We start from the raw sequence: 20,274 nt of genomic DNA, 5'->3' as shown, positions 1-20,274 counted from the left end.
ACTTTCTATACTCAGGTTCTTTTTCTGCTATTTGCTCACTTTTCCAGCCTATTTCTTCACTTTAACTCTATGCTAAAGAGAGACTCTGCTTAAAGAGTATATGGGGAATTGCCCCAAGCTTCAGGTTTTTATGCAACTGTTTTGAAAGATAATTCTGGGGACCTGTAAGTTTTCTATTCTTCCAAGGTGGTATGATCTTGGGATAGGTGTATTTATTACTCTCCTGGAATGTCCTCTGACCCGAAAGTTACAGCAAGCACTCTCTTCTGCCCTGGAAGTGTGACAAGGGTCTCAGTTACCCTGTGGCCACAAGCTCTGGTATGCTAGCTCTCTTCCTCACCTGGGACTATTTCCCGACATTGTGACCCAGATCCAAGTATGGGCAATGCAACAGATTCCTGCCCCCAGTGCCAGCAAAAGGATCTCTGTGATCTTTCTAACCATTTGTCTGACACCCTTACTTAACTTCTACGGGTGAAAGGGTCCCAAAACTGCCATGGTAGCCACTGATTCAGTCACCTTGAAAGCCTACTGCTGGTTTGCTGGGGTATGGCTTGCTCTAGAATGCCCTCCTCTCTCAACTCTGTGCAATATGCCTTTCCTGCTGAATTTCTAAGTTGTCTTGGGCTACAAAATTGTGTGCTGTACTACTCCACAATTTGGTTGAGGCAACTCTTTTGGTGACTGAGGATATTAATGTTGCTTTAAGCCACCTGGTAATTCAAAGTTACTGAGGAAAGGTAAGTACCTTATTAATGTTACATATTTCAATATCACTTCCATCCAAACAATTTCTATTAGGAGACTTGTAGTCTGAGGTTCATTTTTCTTGACAGGGAAATTCTAAGTAAATTTTGAATTGAACACTTTTGCTTTTGGATTTCTACCTGTTATTTAAATTCTATCTGCTATTAATTCTGGTCTTATCTCTTCTTTGATCCACTTTTGGCCAACATAGCTTAAAAGAATGTGTTCTCTTAGCTTTCCTTGCCAAATTTCAACACTTAAAACTATTATTATAGGACTTCGCCATCGCCTTATCATCATCTTCTATTACTTGTCCTTGCTTACAGATTTTGTATGCCTTTGAATGCAATTTTTGTTGCACTATAATTCAAAAAAGTGTGAATTTAATATTTCCCTCAGCATTTGTCTGGGAATGCTTTTATCCTTTAATACATAGTCAATTTTTGTGACGTTATCATGAAGAGCTGAGAAAATGGTATACTCTTTTCCTATTTAATATTTTCCAGAGGTGTATATCTATTTTTTTCAACTGTTATATTCATCTTCTAACCTTTCTTGTCTTTATTTTAGGGTTACATTTTTTAGGCCTGAGAGTGATAAATTAAATTTGCCACTAGAAAAGTTTATATGTAGATATATCTATTTCTATATATCTATATCTTTCTATCTATCTATTCCTATGATTTCTTTCAATATTCCTAAAAAATTGCATTCTTTGTATTTGGTGCATATATGTTCCCAATGATGTGAATTCATTATATATGGTTCCCTTTAGCAAATGTTATTTCTGTGAATATATCTTTTAATTAGGTCTATTTTTTATTTTCTTTTGTTTGAGATCATGATTGCTATTCCTTCCTTTTTTAAATTAAACTGAAACATAAAAATTCTGCTTTAGACTATTTAAAAAAAAGTGTGTCTTTATCCTTCAAAGCCTCCTGCTGGTTTGCTGGAGTATGGCTTGTTGTATTATTCTGGCTTCTAATACATTTTGCTATCCTCTGCAGTTTTAGGTGTTAGTTCACCCTGTTTACATTCACAATTTTGACTAACTGTGTATTTTCCTCCATCTTATTATCTTCTATTTATCCCTTCCTATTTCTTTTTACCCTATTCTCTAATCAAAAGTATGTTTTGCTTCTAACTACTGTCTCCCTTAATCTACATTCCCTCAAATTACTCTCTCTTTTCACTTAGCTATTTCCCCTTCTATTTTGGTGTTGGGTAAAATGAATTTCTATATCCATTCTATATGTATACATACACAGAGAGAGACAGAGAGATAGAGAGAGAGAAACCCAGACAGAGACTGAAAAGAGACAGAGAAAGTGAGAGAGACTCTTCCTTCTTTGAAGAGTTCTATTGTTGCTTTTCCTCCTTCTCCTCCCATTTTCCCCTCCATTCTCAAATCTCTTCCTTGTGTGTCTCTTTAATGTAAGATAATTTCCTCTTCTTTTACCTTCCCCCTTCTCCCAGTGAATCCCTCAATCTCACCTTTCCATTTTTTTGAGATCATCTTAACATAATAGACTCACATACATGTCCGTACATGTCTTTTAAAAATTCAAATTTGTTGGTAAGTTACCTGTGCATTCACATTCATCTCTTGAGACAACTTTCCCTTTCTCTATTCAGAATTTCTTTTTCAGAATTTAATTCTTGAGAGTTTTTAATCTCTGTTTAGATGATTTCTTGCCATTTTCTGAAATATTAGAATCCTCCTTTTTTCCAAATGCAAGATGCATGACAGACTCTGTGCTTCCTCATCCATATCACAAACTTAAGAAGTCAGTGGTCATTTCCCCAAAAAGTTTCCATCATTTGCAAATCCAACAACTAACTTCTTCCTATTAGTGAGAATCAGATTTGAAATCAATTTTATCTACTCTTTCACTGATGAAAATATAATTAAGGAAATTCAAGAAATTGTTACCTAATGTGCAGACTGTTCAAGTCACCATAACTTCTATATCATCCCTTGCTGCCAAGCTAGTGATTTATTTTATTAACACTTCATCTCTCCCCTCTTTCCTACCAAGGAAGTGTAGTATACTCATGACAGTAGCACCTCTGGTTCTTTCTACATTCATTTTCATTAAAATACTCTCCCATTTTTATATTGTTGGTTATTATATTTCCTCAAATGAAAAATAAGGAATCCATAATATGGAGTACTACTCTGCCATCATTATTTTTTCTATGTCTTTTGCATAACACATCCTTCTAGAGATACAACACCATTACAGTTCTAAATCCTGGGTTCAAGGAAAATCATTTAAATTTACCTGGGATTCAGTTTCCTAAGTTGTGAAATGAGCAGTTTGGACAACTTTTTGGTCCCTTCTAGTTCTATGGTTTTAGGCTATAACATCGTCAAATTCTTTTTCTTGAATTAGGATATCCAATTTTCATAGCTCATTAACATTATTTTGTACAAAACTGAGACAATATATTTAATTATTTACATTTTTGTCTTCTATGTAGTTCTGGGTATGTGAACAGCTATTCTTTTGACTATATTGCAACTACTTTATATTGTGAATTGCATAATATACTTTGCTTCTCTCTCTGTGTCTCTCTGTTTGTCTGTCTGTCTGTCTGTCTCTCTCTCTCTCTCTCTCTCTCTCTATATATATATATATATATATATATACACACACACATAATATATGTATGTATATCTATATATATGTGCATATGTATAGATATACATACATATATAAACACTTCTGATGAGATTTGCAAAAGTCCAAGTAAATGCACTCTTATTAGCTCTTGTTAATATACCCCATCTTTATCCTGGTGCTTGCAATTCATATTTTTAAGCTGTGGTCTAGAAACCCAAATCACATTTTATGTCACCATCTCCCTAATTAGGTTTTCACTTCCCTAATCTGATTTTCTATTCTGAATCTTTTGCATTTGAAGGGCAGGAGTGATGAAAACAAATTTATATTCCTAAGATCTTTAGTTTCTTGCTCGAATCTTCATAATCTTTCTCCATGCCTTCTAATTTTCTTATGTATGTGTTATTTCTTTGCAACTGAATCAGCAAAAGTTGGTAATAGTCATTAATTCTGAAAAAAAAGCTTCTAGAGATTCTGTCAACTCTTTGACATGTTTCTCAAATAAAGATAAAACTATTTTTTAATCAGATGGATGATTAAATTTTCAGTAGCATTCAGCAGGGAGTCAGAAACCAAGAATGTTCTTCTTTTCTTCCTCACATCCTTGTTGGTCAGTTTTCCAACATCATCGGTTGAGCTTTAGCATCATTACTTGAAATGGAAGCACCTGTTTCCTCTTCTGAGCATCCAGCTTCCTCCTCTTCAGAGTCACATTTATTTCTTTTTTTCCCATGTGTTTGATTTTACTCATTCATATTTCCCTAAGCCAATGAAATTTGAGGTCTCATCACATTCTATCGGCATATACAAGTATTCAGTCATCTTTTTTTATCTTTATCTGCTGCATGAAATTCTTCCCATCTTCATTCTGAAAGGTCAGGATTCTCCTTGTCCTCATCAGATCTTTTTTTTTCTCTTTGTTTCCATTCTGAAATCTGTCTTCCATCTCATTTTTAAGAGTAGAACATCATTAAAAACAAACCAAAAAGAAGAAGAAGAAGAAGAAGAAAGAAGAAGAAGAAGAAGAAGAAGAAAAAGAAGGAGGAGGAGGAGGAGAAGGAGGAGGAGAAGGAGGAGAAGAAGAAGAAGAAGAAGAGAAGAAGAGGAAGAAGAAGAGGAAGAGAAGAAGAAAAAGAAGAAGGAGGAGGAAGGAGGAGAGGAGAAGGAAGGAGAAGAAGAAGAGAAGAAGGAGGAGAGAAGGAGAGAGGAGGAGAAGAAGAAGAAGAAGAAGAAGAAGAAGAAGAAGGAGGAGGAGGAGAAGAAGAAGAAGAAGAAGAAGAAGAAGAAGAAGAAGAAGAAGAAGAAGAAGAAGAAGAAGAAGAAGAAGAAGAAGAAGAAGACATTAACTCTGATAATCTAGACAAATGTCAGGCATTCCTCAAATCCCCTCATTTTCTCTTCTGAGAGGGAGAAAAGCCCGAAATCTGAGCATATTGTTTGTCTTGATTGCCAGAGATCAATAGCTTTACAGTCAAGATGATGTAGATATAACAACAGTCAACATTTTCTCTATTACTAAAGATTAAGCTAGAAAAATTGTGTTTACAGAATAAACTGGAAGCCAGAAATGTATATCCTAGTAGATCATAAGTTGTTGGGAGGTGCACAGAAAGTGTTCTTGTGACCAGAATTGCTTCCTAATTGACTAGAGTCCAGCAGTCAGTATACAGAGAGTGAATTTCCAACCAGTTTTGTTTTCTAGCAGAAAAAGGAGAGGAGCTGTATCCAGAGACTGATGCTTGCTTGTAAATTTGAACCATAGGAGGACAAAAATGTATATAAGAAGGAGTATCATAAATTATTGCTTGAGAGCTGACTGTCAGACTTTCAAATGGACAACTCAGAAACGAGCAAACTCTACAAATCAGGGCTTGTTTTATTTTGTCAATTATCTGTATTTAAGAAAGTAAAATAGAAAATGTTGCTAAAATAGATAAAATTTTAAATTTGGTTACATGCTTTCCAAGAGCCATTTGTTAAACATTTCCCAACATGTCATGGGATATAAAGCTTACCAGAATGATCAAAAGAATTTACCTAATGAAGCAGCACTTCATATGATATATTTATGGATAAGAATTTGTATCATAACTTCAACGTCTTGTATATAACAAAGCTATTGACTTCTTATTTCACTTCTGAATTCTCTGACATAGGGAATTCTCTTTATCCTGAAATACTAGAACAAATGATTAATATGGAATTAACACCCCACAAAATTAAGAACATATTGTAAGAGAGCTTATTAGTCTTCTTTGATTAGTTCATACTATTTGGCCTGTCCTCAAGGTACTGAAGGAATTGGTGGATGTGATTCCTGGTCCAAATCCCCTAAAATGGTGGTCTTGAAAATAATATGGATAATGAGAGAGGTACCACTGGACAGAAAAATATCAAGTGTTTAATTTTTAGAAAAGTAAGAAGATGGAATTTGAAAAGGGAAATTTGAATTTTATTTCTGGTCAATAGATAGAAGGTACTACTAAACAGATTGTTCTTGCACATAGAGCAATGGAATCAGTGATCACAAAGCCCCATGATTTCATTAAGTATAGATAATGTCAAACTAAACTTATTTACTGTTTTGATAGGAAAACTAAACTGATATATCAAAAAAAGTTATTAACATAGCATTAATTAGTATTGTCTAGTATTATGTAACATTTTCAAGCATTTGCTAAAAACTTTCATTTTGTGGGGGGAGATGGAGAGATGTGGGTTAGGTGATAGTACAATCAGGGGATTTGAATTGAATTAAATTTTCAATTGAAATAAGACCAAAACACTAGCCATTAATGGTTATGGCAGGAAGGAAGGAAGGAGGGAAGGAAGGAAAGGAGGCAAAAAGGAAGGGAAAGGAGAGAGGAAAGGAAAGAAAAAGGATGGAAAGGATTACTGGATTGCTCTGGGAATACAGCTTGGTTCTATTTTCTTGCTCTTTGGTTGTTTGTATGTTTTATTTTTTTCATTACTTTTTTATCAGTGCCTCAGATAAAGACATAGTTACCATGTTTATAAAATTTGCAGATAACACAAAACTTTCAGGGATAGCTAATACATTATATAACAGTCAGTTCTAAAAAGATCTTAACTGATTAAAATGTTGAGCCAAATGTAATGTGATGAAATCTAATAGGAACAAAAGTGCTATCTTTTTTTTCCTAGAGTTCAAAATAAATTAACTTCCCAAGATTAAGGGGAGGAGGCATGACTAGTCAGCAGTTTTTCTTGGGGAAAAGTGTATTTTAGAGTATTAAGGAAATGAAATCAATCAACAAACATTTATTAAGTGACTACTGTGTTCCATGAATTGTACCAGGACTTGGGGATCAGCGTACAAAGATTGAAAAAATCCCTCCTTGCAACATTCTCTCATTAAGGTAAATTCCAAGCATTACTTTGATGCGACCGGGGGAGGGGGAACTAATATGAGCCGTTTTGAAGTCATAGCTTACAGATATAAATTGATTGTTTTCAGCCATTTCTGGTGCCTGATTTTTGGAATGACATCAATAAGCTGGAGAACATCCAGAGGAGGCTGTCTGAAATCGAAGTAGCTGAAGTTAATGCCATAGAAGGATTAGTTGGAAGTGATGGGGTGCTTGGGTGCTTGTGCTTGGACCCCAATTTCTCCCTAGCCTCAGAAACACTGTCCCTGACAATTTCTCCCCAGCGCAAGGACACTGTGCCTAGCAATTACTCATGAATGGGCCCCAGCAAGACCCTTATCTCTCTCCCTGGTGCAGTTACAAACAGCACCTGAAGGAATTATTAGTTTGAACTGGCTTCGCACTGGGTCATAAAGACATTCTTGCCCACTATCTATACTATTGCCCCATCTCATTATCTACATCCTGGACTCCTTATTAACTGTATTCTAGACTTAAGACATATGTATACTCCCTACATTTATGTTGTCAAAAGACATTGATTGGTGGCATACTGGACAACTCTCAGTTGTCCCTGACCATTAGTTCACTTAGCGATGTAGCAGACCTAAAACCACACCTCCATGTGGCCCCCTTGTGGGCTTTTCCTAGTGAACTCTGGGTAAAATGCCTGCATAGTAGGTACAAGAAGTGCATGTTCTTTTAAGAACTGACCACTCCTTGACCACTCCCCAATCCCATCCTGAATCACCTAGTTAGCATATTTGGCACATGTTTTATGGTATTTTATCCTTTACAAACTTTAATTGTACCACTCTAAGGTTGAAGGATCCTTAAGAATCCTTGCCAGCTGAAAAATGTAAAAATGAATCTTCACCACCTTGACTTAAAGAATGCTTGAGTCTGTGAATTCATTCCAGACAACCCCATCATGTACTTCAGTCTTCGAGGGGTCACAACCTCTCAACCTCTCATACTGCAACAGAAACACTGGGTATATTCATGGATAAGATAAGACACAGAGAGGATAGAGTTTCTGCCTTTAAATATGTTATAGGTATTCATGTGAATACTTTATTTTGCTTCTGAGGGCAGAACTAGGACCAATGGGTAGAAGTTAAATTCTGACAAATTTAAGACTACTGGAAAGGGGAAAAAAAGCACTTCCTCATAATTAGAGCTAATCTGTGATAGTCTTTTCCTCCTGTTGCTGTTGTTCATCCTTTGTTCTCCAAGGGACCATGACATCAGGAAGATGATGCCATGACTTGAAAGTGAATTGGATTTGAGTGAGGGAAGGCTGTGCAAGGTCACCAGCTTCTCTTTCTCCTCTGGAGCCATCTGGTTCCAATGACAACATATAAATCTGGACAACTGAAGATGGTCCCTGATGCAGCAGGAAACCTTGGCCTTTTTAAACTAAGGTCATTAAATTTCTCACTTTGACTGAGGCAAAGCCTATTCAGTGATTAAGGCCAGTTAAGAAGTGAGACAAGGAATGGCCTCTTTTACCTAATCAAAGAAAAAAATCCATCTGGGAGAGGAAGACCCTCAGGGTTTCTGGGCAAAACAGAAACAATTACTTATTTACATTCACTGAGCCATCAGGGCCTAAACCGTGATCACTAAGTGGCTAAACAATGATCACTAAGGCTGAGACCTGTTGTTGGTCAGTCAATGAGAGCCAGAGTGAACTGGATTCAAGGTATCATCTTTAAGAAAGAACTTTAGACAGCAAAACACAAGATAAATAGCTAGATTTCAGCCATCAAAATTTACATTCCTTTGGGCAAAACACCTGCAGGTGAGGGCATGGTAGCCCATGTGGAAAGAGAGAGGGGAAGTTAAGGGAAAGGAACAGAACGGAAGAGAAGAAATGAGAAGGAAAGGGAAGGAAGGAAGAAAGGAAGACTTTTATACCTGATGTGTGTTGTCACTTTGAATGTTAAGTGTCAACAACCTCAGCTAATAAGAGCCTATTATGTGAAAAGCAATATAATAAATGTTGAGAATATAAAAAAAAAGAAAAGTGAAAGAATGGGTGTGATAGAGTAGGAAAAATCTCCCGGAAAACAGAGGATTGAATGAGATTGCTTGTAAATGTCTAAGGGTTTGTCTTGGCAAGGAGAAAGTACTATCTGTTCATGTGAGACAGATTTGAAGGAAGAGTTAGTGGTGGAATATATTTAAGTGATGTGAGATGAGAAGGGAGAAAAAGAGAACTGTTGGTTAATAGACTCAATATTTTCAGTGCCAAGGTTCTCAGCTGAGAAGGTAAAAGGGGATGGAGCCATGGGAAGTCTGAATTAAAAGGTTGCCAACCTAAGATTACGTAATATAGATTTTTAGGGGATCATACCAGTACAATTTTGTGAATTTCTAAAAATTAGTTCAGTAGCATGTAAGTGGGAGCAAACAGAGGATGATGGGAGGGGGAAAAAAGTCAAGGTAAAACAGGCAACAGAATAAGGGAGCAAGTGACCTAAAAGGAGAGGCCAATGTAGAATTGAACTAGTTCACCAAAGGTTGAAGTTTGGAAATGTGGGAGAGTATAGTACATGTAGGCAAGATATCTTGGGAAAGAACTGAGGGGTGGTAGTAGAGGGATTGGAGGACGTGATGAGGAGGAAGAAAAGAGGTCGCGATTGCAAGACAGAGGGAGAGGTGGAAATGACAACATACTGTGATATTTTTATCACATAAAAGAATTTCAGAATTCATGAACACGTAAGTGATAAATTTGTGGGTGATGGCAAGATCAAAAGTATGACCATGTTGGTGTGTAGCTGAGGTGGGGTCTAAGAGTAGGTGATGGGAAATAAGTTGAGAGCATGAAAGTTTCATGCAATTGAGGAAATATCAATAAGTATGTTGGAGTCTCCTTGTATGAAGGAGTAGAATTGGGGAGGAGAAAAAGACTATGAGCCAGGCATAGGCCTCATTGAAAGGTAAGGAAGTATCCTGGGGTCTGACAGACCATAGCTATCAGAATCTGATTGGGTGGTGGATATAGATTGCATCAACTTCAGTGGAAGAGAGGTTATTGAATGATTGTGGTAGTAGAAGAGAAGAATGTAGCTTGAGGAGCAAGGAATATACCAAATCCCCACCTCAACCAGGGATTCAAAGGAGAGAGCTGTGAGGGAAAGTGAAACCAGTATTAGAAAAAATGATCAGAGGGGCTATGTTATCAGGAGAGAGCCAGGTCTTAGTGAGAGTCAGAAGATGGAAGGAATAGTAAAGGGAAAGATTCAAGATAAAGTCTTTTACCAGTGAATTAGGGATGGATAGCTTAAGATTGGGACATTAGTGGTACCAAAATTGAGTTGAGGGGAAAAGGAATAAAGGAGTGTGGAGTGTGGTGGTGGAGAATTAGGGACTGGATGATGACAGCCTGGGGTGCAGAAACACTGGAATAAGAAGATATGATGGCATGTAAATTTTTCCTAGGAGGTTAGCTTCAAGTTGGGCACCTCTAATGTTGTTAGATAGTATTATAGCGTAGAAGTCAGGGAGGGAATTACACATGTTAGGGCAGTTTCAAGTGAAGTGAGCAGAAAAGAAAGCTCAACAGAAAAATATCTCCAATAAGATAGTTCAGACCAGACAGGTACATGGGTACATGGAGGGATCATGATGAAATAGCATTTCTCTCCTCTATCAGCCAGTCCAGGCAAGGAGTCAAGTGGAAGGATTATGTTGAAATGGTGTTTCTTTACTTCTAGTGAATAGACTTCAATGGAATGGTGTGTCTGCCCTTGCCAGGCATGAAGACAGGCCAGGCCAGGAGACCAGTGGAGGGACAGTATGAAATGGTGTTTCTGTCTTTCCCCAGAAAGTAGGACAAGTCAGGCCAGGCAATCAGGCAAGAGAAAAATGTTTTTATCCTTTGAGCGGAGGGAGTTTGATGGAATAGTGTTTGTCCTTCATGGGCAAGCAGGCCAGACTAAAAGGCTAGCTTGGAAGTGGGGTGGAATATATATTTGCTTCTTCCCAGAAAGACCATGCAGGAGACTAACTGGAATAAGCAGGATGGAATGGCATGTCTGTCTTCAGGAAGGTCAGGCCCGGAGAGTAGACAGAATAAACTTCATAGAATGTTTTTTGTTTGTTTGTTTCTTCCTAGGTAGGGAAGACCAGGAAACTAGATGGAGCGAACAAAATTGAATGGTGTTTATGATAGGATATTGGCCAAAGCTGAGACCTTTGCCCTTACCCCAAAAAGAATTTGGGTCTTATTTGTCTAAGGGATTCTCCTTGAATTTTCCCACTTGATCAAGGAGGTCTCTTGCTTTCCCAGAGGCTATAATCCTATCAATTGACCTTTCATTATCTCCTAAACCCAATCTCCCAATTCTCTGTTACCTTTAACCTAGCCTAGCCCTCCATTGTCTTACCTCCCTCTGGCCCCTGGGTACTTCCTAGCCTTGACCCTATCTAGACTTCATTCTCCCTTGGTCATGTGGTCTAGGTCCATGGCATTCTGTTTACCCCAACTTACTGGCCACTCCCATCTAGATCCTTCCTAGATCCCTCTCAGAGTCTTTCTGTACATAAGGTCCATCTTGTCTCCATTAAGGTGCTCAGATTCCTTAAGAACCTAGACAATAACATACAAATAATCAAATTCCTTAGGAGTTTGGCCAGTATGGCAGATCTTTAATAAAGCTTTTCTCTAACTGAAAGGTTGGGTTGGATTCATTCAGCAGGACCGTGTGTTGTGATATTGGGTCGGAGCACCCCTAAACCTCTGGATCTCACCATTTATATCCTTCTCAGGGAAGCAGGCAGGCAAACCAGGCCAACCCAGGCCAGAGACTTATGGAAGAAGCATGATAGAAGATTTTTCTCCTTCCCTGGTAGGCAAGTCCAATTGTAAGTGGGGAACTAGATATGTGCTATATTCCTAGATTCCCCAAGGAAAGTCCATGTAAAGGCAAAATGAAAGAGAACACTATCATTTGGAGGCATAAGTTAAAGATTGAGCCTGGTTTGTGAAAGCCCAGAACTCAGGGGCTAGTAAGCCAAGTGATAAATCTGTACTTCTCACTCCATGTATTTAAAGCTTCTCTCTCACAGAGGACAATACTGTTCATGAAGTGTCCATGGTATTAATATGAAGAGCACTCTAGCAGTTCCCAAGAAATTCAGCAGGTTTCCTAGAGAAAGCCTAAGTGGCTCAGGTCTAAAATGGAGCAGGTCAAAGCCTCCTACCCACCAATTGTGAAAATAGACCCTTGAGGAACCCCAGCAATTTCAGCATAGATATGATGGTAAGACCTTGTCTTAAAATATGAAAGTAAGATGTAAGTTTATATTGACCAATTTTATAACACAGTTACAATAGGAATTCTTTTTATGCTTGATACTTCCAGTAGAAATTTGGGTGGACAGTTCTGAATAGTTATGAATCTCATTGAAGATGTTTAGCAATGTTCAATGGCCTGATCAAATCAGGAAAATATCATCCCCAAGCAGAAGCTCTCTGGGACTCTGTTGGACCTCCTTTTCTGTCAGTGCTGAACACCCAGATTGTCAGCAAGTCACCTCACCTCTTTGAGCCAAAATGCCTTCCTTTCTTAAATGAGAGAATTGGACAAGACAGCTTTAGAACCCTTAGAGATTTATTTCCATCACCTTTGTGGAGTGTACCTCCCCCTCGTTTTGTACCTCACTTTATGTTACTCAGAAAAAAATGACATCAAAGAACATTATTTTTGCTGTTACGTCCATCAAGGAATCTTGCATGAATTTAACACATGTGAAACACTTGAGCAAAGCCTTCAAGGTAAAATTTTGCTTGACTGAAGTTAATGCTTATTCTTACAGTCAATGAACAATAAGCAAACTGGGAACTTGTCACCTCTGTACCTTTCATTCAGCTATGTAACTAGAGGCATAAACTCATTCACCTGAAAACATAAACTTACCTTTATCTTACATTTGAGAGTTTTTCCACCATGAAGAGAAGAGTGAAATAGCCATTTAGACTCAACTTTTTCTTACTACAAATAATAACAAATCAATTTTTCCAAATCAGAAACAAAGAATCCTGGAGTTGGAAGACACGTAGTAAATTATCTTTCAATAGTTAAAAGGCAGTACATTATAGTGCAAAGAGTTCTGAATCTCAAATGAAAAGCCCTTGGTTCAAATTCTTTGAGTCATCTCAGGTACCCCCCCCCAGTTCTTCCTCATTGGGAGATGGGAGTAATCTCCAGGTGATAGGATTAGTCCACAGACTGGGTGTATTCCACAAGGGCTTTGATTGAATTAAGTTGAATTTGAATTAAGTGGGTAATGGTTGAGGTTACAAAGGTGTTTGTTGTTGTCCTTTGATCTTCATTCTTGAAGAGGACCAGGACTTTAGAAAGGTGATGCCATGACTTGCAAGTGAATTAGATTTAAGTGGGAGGGCTGGGCAAAGTCACCAGCTCACTTTCTCCTCTGGAGTCACATGGGTCCAGGGGCAAGATATAGATCAGGATAACTGGAGATGGCCCTGGATGCAGCGAGAAACCTTGCTCTTTTTAAGCTAAAGTCTTTCCCAAGTCTTGGTTTGAATGAGGCAATGCCCATTCAGTGATTAAGTCTAGGTAAGAAGTGAGGCAAAGAGTGTGGCCTCTTCTACCTTGCCAAAGGAAAAAAAAAACAATCTACAGGGGGAAGACCTCGAGGGTTTCTGGGAAAAATAAAAACAATTACTATTTATATTCACTCTGAGCCATCTAGGTGCAAACAATGACCAAGTGAGGATTGAGCTGGACCTATTGTTGGCAAATCAATGAAAGCCAGAATGATTTGGGTTTAAGGCATGTTCCTTAAGAAAGTAATCTAGCTAGTAAATCCCAAGATAAATTGCTAGGTTTCAGCCATTAAAATTTACATTCCTTTGGGTAGAGCACCCATGGGTTACAAAGGTAGATAATAGAAGGCTGGAGATTCAATTCACAATAGATTTGAGTACTGAATTGAGATAATTCCAAGACAAAAGCTTGACCTTTGTTCAAGTTTTCTCTAGAATAGGTGAAGCTAAAGTTACAAAGGTAAGGAGTTTGCACGTGCTAGTTTAAGTAGTTAAAATTGAATTAAAATAAAATTTTGATTTTACATCCAAATAGAATGAGTGTTTGTAGGCAGTTAAGAAATGTATATTGAATCAATCAATGAGATAGTGTTTTTAGCTGCCACATTAGCTAGGAAATTTTAACACAAACTACTATAAAACCATGCATCTTTTATTGTACTTTGAAAGCTATTGTTCCTGCTATTGTTGTTCTCCTCTACCTGTAATACTTTGTATTTATATAAATCCTTCCAATTAATATCTGATCTACAATTGCATTTGTTTTTTGTACTCTGGTTACCAGAATACATCATATTCTTTCTACAACTTAGTTATCTTTCTAAGGTGTTGTCACAATTAATACTAGGCCAAGCACAAATCTTTGAGTGTACCATCACTAAAGATATTCCTCCAAGAGACTGGAAGAAAACAAATGTAGTAGTAACCTGTTAATAGAACTGTGAATTAGTCCAGCCTTTCTGGGAAGAAAGGTAAAAATATGACCAAAAGTTAATAAATCATGTATTATCTTTGACTCAGCAGTATCAATACAAGGCCTATACCCCAAAGACATCAAAAAGGAAATGGACCTATATGTATAACATTATAGTTATTCTTTTCATAGTGGCCAAAAGCAGGAAAGTCAGGAACTGGCCGATACTGGGAAATGGTAAAAATTAAAATCTACTATATATGAATATGATAAATTATTATTTTTCCATAAGAAATATTGAATTAACAGTTTGAAAGAATACTAGGGAGAACTTTATGAACTATTGCAGAAAGAACTGACCAGAGCTAGAACATTTTTTTATTTTAGTAGCAATAACATTATAGAAAAAAAATCTTTGAAAGATTTTAGTACTCTGATCACAGTGATAAATCATGAATGAATCCAAAAGATTAAAGGTGAAATATACCATTCACCTCATGCCAAAGAAGTGTTGATCTTAAAAGGCAGAGAGAGATATATATCTTTCAGCATCTTAATGTGCACATGTTGGATGACATGAATTTCACATAAGGGGTTTCTTTTTCTATTTTTGTTGTTAAATGGAGGAGCAATGTAAGGACCACATAATAAATACATGTAATATAAACTTATTAGAAATAAAAAAGATTATTTATGTCCACGCTTGCCCATATACATATTTTTTTAATCATTTGAGCAACCTATTTGACTGATTTGTCAAGAGAGGCCAGGATATATGTATAAGTATAATTTCCTGAAACTACAACCTCATAATTTGCTATCACAATGTTGTTTTGTTACTACTGTCACTTATTAACATAACACATGGTGGGAGGGGTATAGATTGAATGGTGCCTATTTAAATAGCATGCAAATATATTATGTAATATTTCATGTATGAAACTATCTAAAGCATTTAAAGCCATTGCCTGCAATGAAATATTTTAGCTGTTATCATTTTTACTTTATAGAAAATCAGATAATAATTATTATTTTGTAATATGTTATGCCATATTATGTGGTCATGTTATAATTAACTATAATTTCTGAAAATAGCTATTTAAGATGATAAAAAGACCTATGCTTCAGCCTGTATACTCATACCTCACCATCCCTCTTTCTGTATGATTAGAGTGATGTGGGGCTGTAGGGCACAGAAAAGGACTCCTCCCAAAGCCTTCTTATAAAAAAGATGTCTAGCTAACCATGTCTTGATTTCCTACCAGCTACACAAATTGGAGCCAGATTCCATCATGCTCCTGTTCAATGTATCTTCCCTTCCCTTTCCCTTGCTACAGTCTCCATTTCTGTGTTGTCTTTTCCCATTATGTCAAAAGCTCCCTGAGGCCAGACACTGCTTTTCATTTTCATGTTTGTATTATTAGCATTTAGCATAATGACTGACATATAGTAGGCACTTAATAAATGCTTATTGACTAACTGGCTAACCCACCTTTATTCTTGCTTTAATATTTCTTTATTTTAAAGTCTATGATTCAATTGGTGTGTCCCTCTACAATTTGGTAGATGATCTTTAAGAATTGTTGTGGTTAAAAAATCTATCACATTGTTTCCTGTGGTGTAGGGCGGAGGTGTCCTTCCTTTTAAAAGAGGAACAAGTGATGTCTAGATTCATGTGTGAAGTGGATTTAAGTGAGCAGAGAGTACAAAGTCATCAACTTCATTCTCTCTTGCAGAATCATTGAAGTCCAGTATCAAGACAAAAGTCAAGATGACTGGCAATGGCCTGGAATGAGTTTCTTCATTATATGAACAAACTTTCAGTGTTTCATAGCTCCTACTTCAGTCTACTTCATGGATGTTGACACAAACTGTTCACATTCAACCATTTCATCAGGCAAATTATTCATATGCTTGGGATAAACACCCAACACATCACCAATGCATTTGAGAACCATCAATTACCCTCAACCTGGTTGAGCCCGTCTGTAATTTTAGTGGGGTGTCACTGATGCACAAGTGATATAAATGACAGGTGGACACCAAAGATGATGAGACAGCTATGAAATGAGTACCACAAGCTATGATAACAATGGTGCTAGTTCCAAGCCTTTTTTTTTTTAGGCAATTGGGATTAAGTGACTTGCCCAGGGTCACATAGCTAGACAGCTAGTAAGTATCAAGTGTGTGGTCTGAGGCTGGATTTGTACTCAGGTCCTCCTCACTTCAGGGCCAGTGCTGTATCCACTGTGCAACCTAGCTGCCCCCTCAACCCATTTAAAATGAACTATCTGGTCCTAGATCCACAGCCATACAGGTTATGTTATGTGCTCCATTGACACAACCCTGATGTCATCCTTATCGCATGATGAAACATTTGAATGAAACTGTAGTAAAGGGTAGAATTATGCCTATACAGAAAATGATCCTTTGATTTTAAAAGCTTTTCTCAGTGTCTGTGCTGTGCCTAAGATCTAAGTCATTAAAGAAGCCAACTTAGGCATTTAAACAGTAGGAAAGCAATGTCATATGAATACTGATTATAACTGAAAATTGGAAAGATATACCAGCTAAGTCTGTGTAGTGACATAATAACTAGTGCTCTGTGTTCTGATCATGACACCATGGTAAAAAATCATAGTAGACTCACTACTGAAATATGTTGTTGGAAGAAATCAGGAAACATTCTTCTATGACACTTAGAAACAGCTTTAGTACAAAAAATACCCCATGTTTATCTTCGTAAACCAAAATTTAACTCTCATGTCTCATGATAGCATTGAGTTGAATAGATGGTTTTAATAGTTGTTCCAATACTGGCAAAGCTCTGGGAGCCCTCACAACACAGGGAAGCATCAAATATCTTTGAATTCATGATATGTCATTTTCTGAAAATGGCAGAACTGGCATATGAGCCAACATTGTTGGAAACCAAAATCTGCACTTATTCTGATTACAGCACAGGAACATTTGAAATTTGGAAATGTGTTCATTCTAAACTTGGATGGCAAAATTTATGGACTGGAGTGCTTTCTTATTACCTTTGTAACTAATCATAATTTCTTGGCAACATCTATGAAATGTGCTTCTCATCTGACACCTGTGCCTCTGTTAATTCCTCAGAAGTGAACATCTTCAACCTATCAATAAAACAGGAAGCAAATGAGGGAGCAATTGATGACTTTCGTGAGATAAAACATTACTTTATTCTGCTGTCAAAGCCTAACAAGGGAATTGTTTTCCATGCAATATTGTGAATTGAAAGTCATCATAAATTTTGAGTGCTTTTGTGGCAAAGTGACATCTTTGCTTTTAAATAATTAAAATTTGATCTGAATATGTAAAATATGTAAAAATATACTGTGACTGGTATAATCTCTGTTTAATCTCTAGATATATTTAACATGAAGTATTTGTGTTTGCATTGTTCCTTTATCAAATATGTTAAATATTCACATTAGAAATCTTCCCTGATATTTATAATGAGTAGCACCAGCTAACTGGCTAAAAAGCTCATCAACATGAATTTTGGTATCTTATTTCTAAGATTCATTTAAATAGAATAAATCATATGTAATATCAATCTGAATTAGCAGACATTCTGCTGGGGCACAGAAGTTTAAAATAAAAAGGAAATAAAATGAATGGTTTAACTGGAAAGAAATGAAAGATGGAGTAGAAAAGGAGCCCTTAAGCAGCAGAATCATTTTGTCTCCCATAATTAACAAAGGATAATTATGATCCCAACACTAGTTTTATGTAACTTTTGTCTTCTTTCTTCAGATAAAATGAGATTTAGTTAGACTTTCAAAAGCTGTAAATTTGAGGAACCTACTTCAATAATCTCAGCTCATGGAGTAAATAGTGCTTTCATTTGTTTTCCTCAAAGAACAAGTGCCCTGAGTTAAAACCTACAGGAACATGTGTTGATGACATTTTTTCCCTAAAAAAGCTATTCAGTAAGTTTTGTTTTTCATTTTCTTACTTACTAATCTTTGACTGCTAGATAATCCAGGAAGCTCTCACACTAATGGAAAGAATTATTTTTGGCTCATAAGGTGACTGGCTTAGTTGGAATGCAGAAAATATCAAAATTTTCACATCATGAGATTCTCTGAGTTCATTTGCATAATGAGAAATTTTTAAATAGTGGGAAACAACTTGAAGAGAAAAGATTAAAACTATTTGAAATCAGTTATAGTTTATATGTTTTTATACTTATTTTGTTTATTTTGTAAAAAAATTACCAATTATATGTACAAATTTTAAACCTTTTTTTTTAATTTTGAATTCTAAATTGTGTCTACTTCTAGTCCCTTGATGTTTCCTGGAGAAGGCAAACAATCAGATATCTATTACATGTGTGAAGTAATGAAAAACGTATTTCCACATTAGCCATGATGGAAAAGAAAAAAAAGACAAAATAAAACAATATAAATAAAGTAAAAAAAGAAAAAAGTGCTTTGCTATGCATTCAGAGTTCATCAGTTCTTTCTCTGGAGTGGATAGAATTTTTCATCATGAGTCATTTAGAATTGTCTTGGATCATTGTCTTAATCAGAGTAGCTAGGTCTTTTACCATCGATTATCCTTAACAATATTGCTGTTATTATCTACAATGTTCTGGTTCTTCTCAATTCCTTTCTTATGAGATGATATAGATTTTATGAGGTTTTTCTGAAACCATGTTGCTTTTCTTATAGCACAAAATTATTCCATCAAAATCATATACCACAATTTGTTCAGCCATTCCCAACTTGTACAGCATCCCTCCAGTTTTTATCTCTTTGCCACCACAAAAAGAGCTGTTATAAATATGTTTGCACTAGTAGATCTTTTCTCCTTTTTTGATCTCTTTGGTATATAGACTTAGTAGTGGTAATCCTCAGTCAAATGTGCATAGCCTTTGGGCATGGTTCCAAATTGATCACCAGAACTGTTAGAGCAATTCACAACTTCAACAGTGCATTAGTGTCCCAATTTTTCTGCATCCGCTCCAGCACATCATGTTTCTTTTCTGTCACGTTAGCCAATCTGATAAATGTGAGGTAGTGTTTCAATGTTGTTTTAATTTGTATTTCTCTAGTAGTGAACTAAAACATTTTTCGTGTGACTATAGATAGCTTTGATTTCTTCTAAAATGTCTCTTCACATTCTTTAACATTTTATCAGTAGGGGAATGGCTTTGTTTTTTATAAATTTGGGTCAGTTCCTTGTTCATTATATATTGAGAACTGAGGCTTTTATCAGAGAAATTAGCTGTAAAATTTTTCCACTCAGTTTCCTCATTCTCTTCTAATTTTTTTCAGTATTATTTTTGTTTGTGCAAAAGCTTATTAATTTCATGTAAACAAAATTATCTGTTACTTCTCACAATATTCTCTATCTTTCCTTTGTTATAAATTCTTCCCTTATCCAGAGATCTTACAGATTTTTTTCCCCATTATCGCTCCCTTAACTTATTTATTATATTAGCCTTTATTTCTAAGTCATTTACCATTCTGACCTTAGAATACTGTGTGAGAAATTGGTTTACGTCTAGTTTCTGCCAAATTGCTTACAAGTTTTCCTGTTAATTTCTTCTCAAATGTTGAGTTTTTACCCCAAAGCTTGGCTTTTTAGTTATCAAACAGTACATTACTGTGGTCATTTACTACTGTGTATTACTCACTCTCTATTTCTTAGCCAGTACCAGATTATTTTGATAATTACCACTTTGTAATATACTTTGAAATCTGGAACTGCTAGATTTCATTCTTTTATTTTTTTTATTTATTCCCTTGATATTTTTGACCTTTAATTCTTCCAGATGAATTTTGTTACTAGCTTTTCTAGCTCTATATAATAACTATTTCATAGGTTGATTGGTATGTTACTGAATAAGTAAATACATTCAGGCATAATTGTCATTGTTATTATATTGTTTTTTTCTACATATGAGCAATTAATATTTCTCCAATTGTTCAGATGTGTCTATTTCTGTGAGAAGTGTTTGTAATTGTGTTCATGTAG

This window comes from Phascolarctos cinereus, unplaced genomic scaffold (assembly GCF_003287225.1).
Source record: "Phascolarctos cinereus isolate Bilbo 61053 unplaced genomic scaffold, phaCin_HiC Scaffold_4;HRSCAF=312, whole genome shotgun sequence".
Taxonomy (NCBI): Eukaryota; Metazoa; Chordata; class Mammalia; order Diprotodontia; family Phascolarctidae; genus Phascolarctos; species Phascolarctos cinereus.
This window is presented reverse-complemented; position numbering follows the sequence as displayed.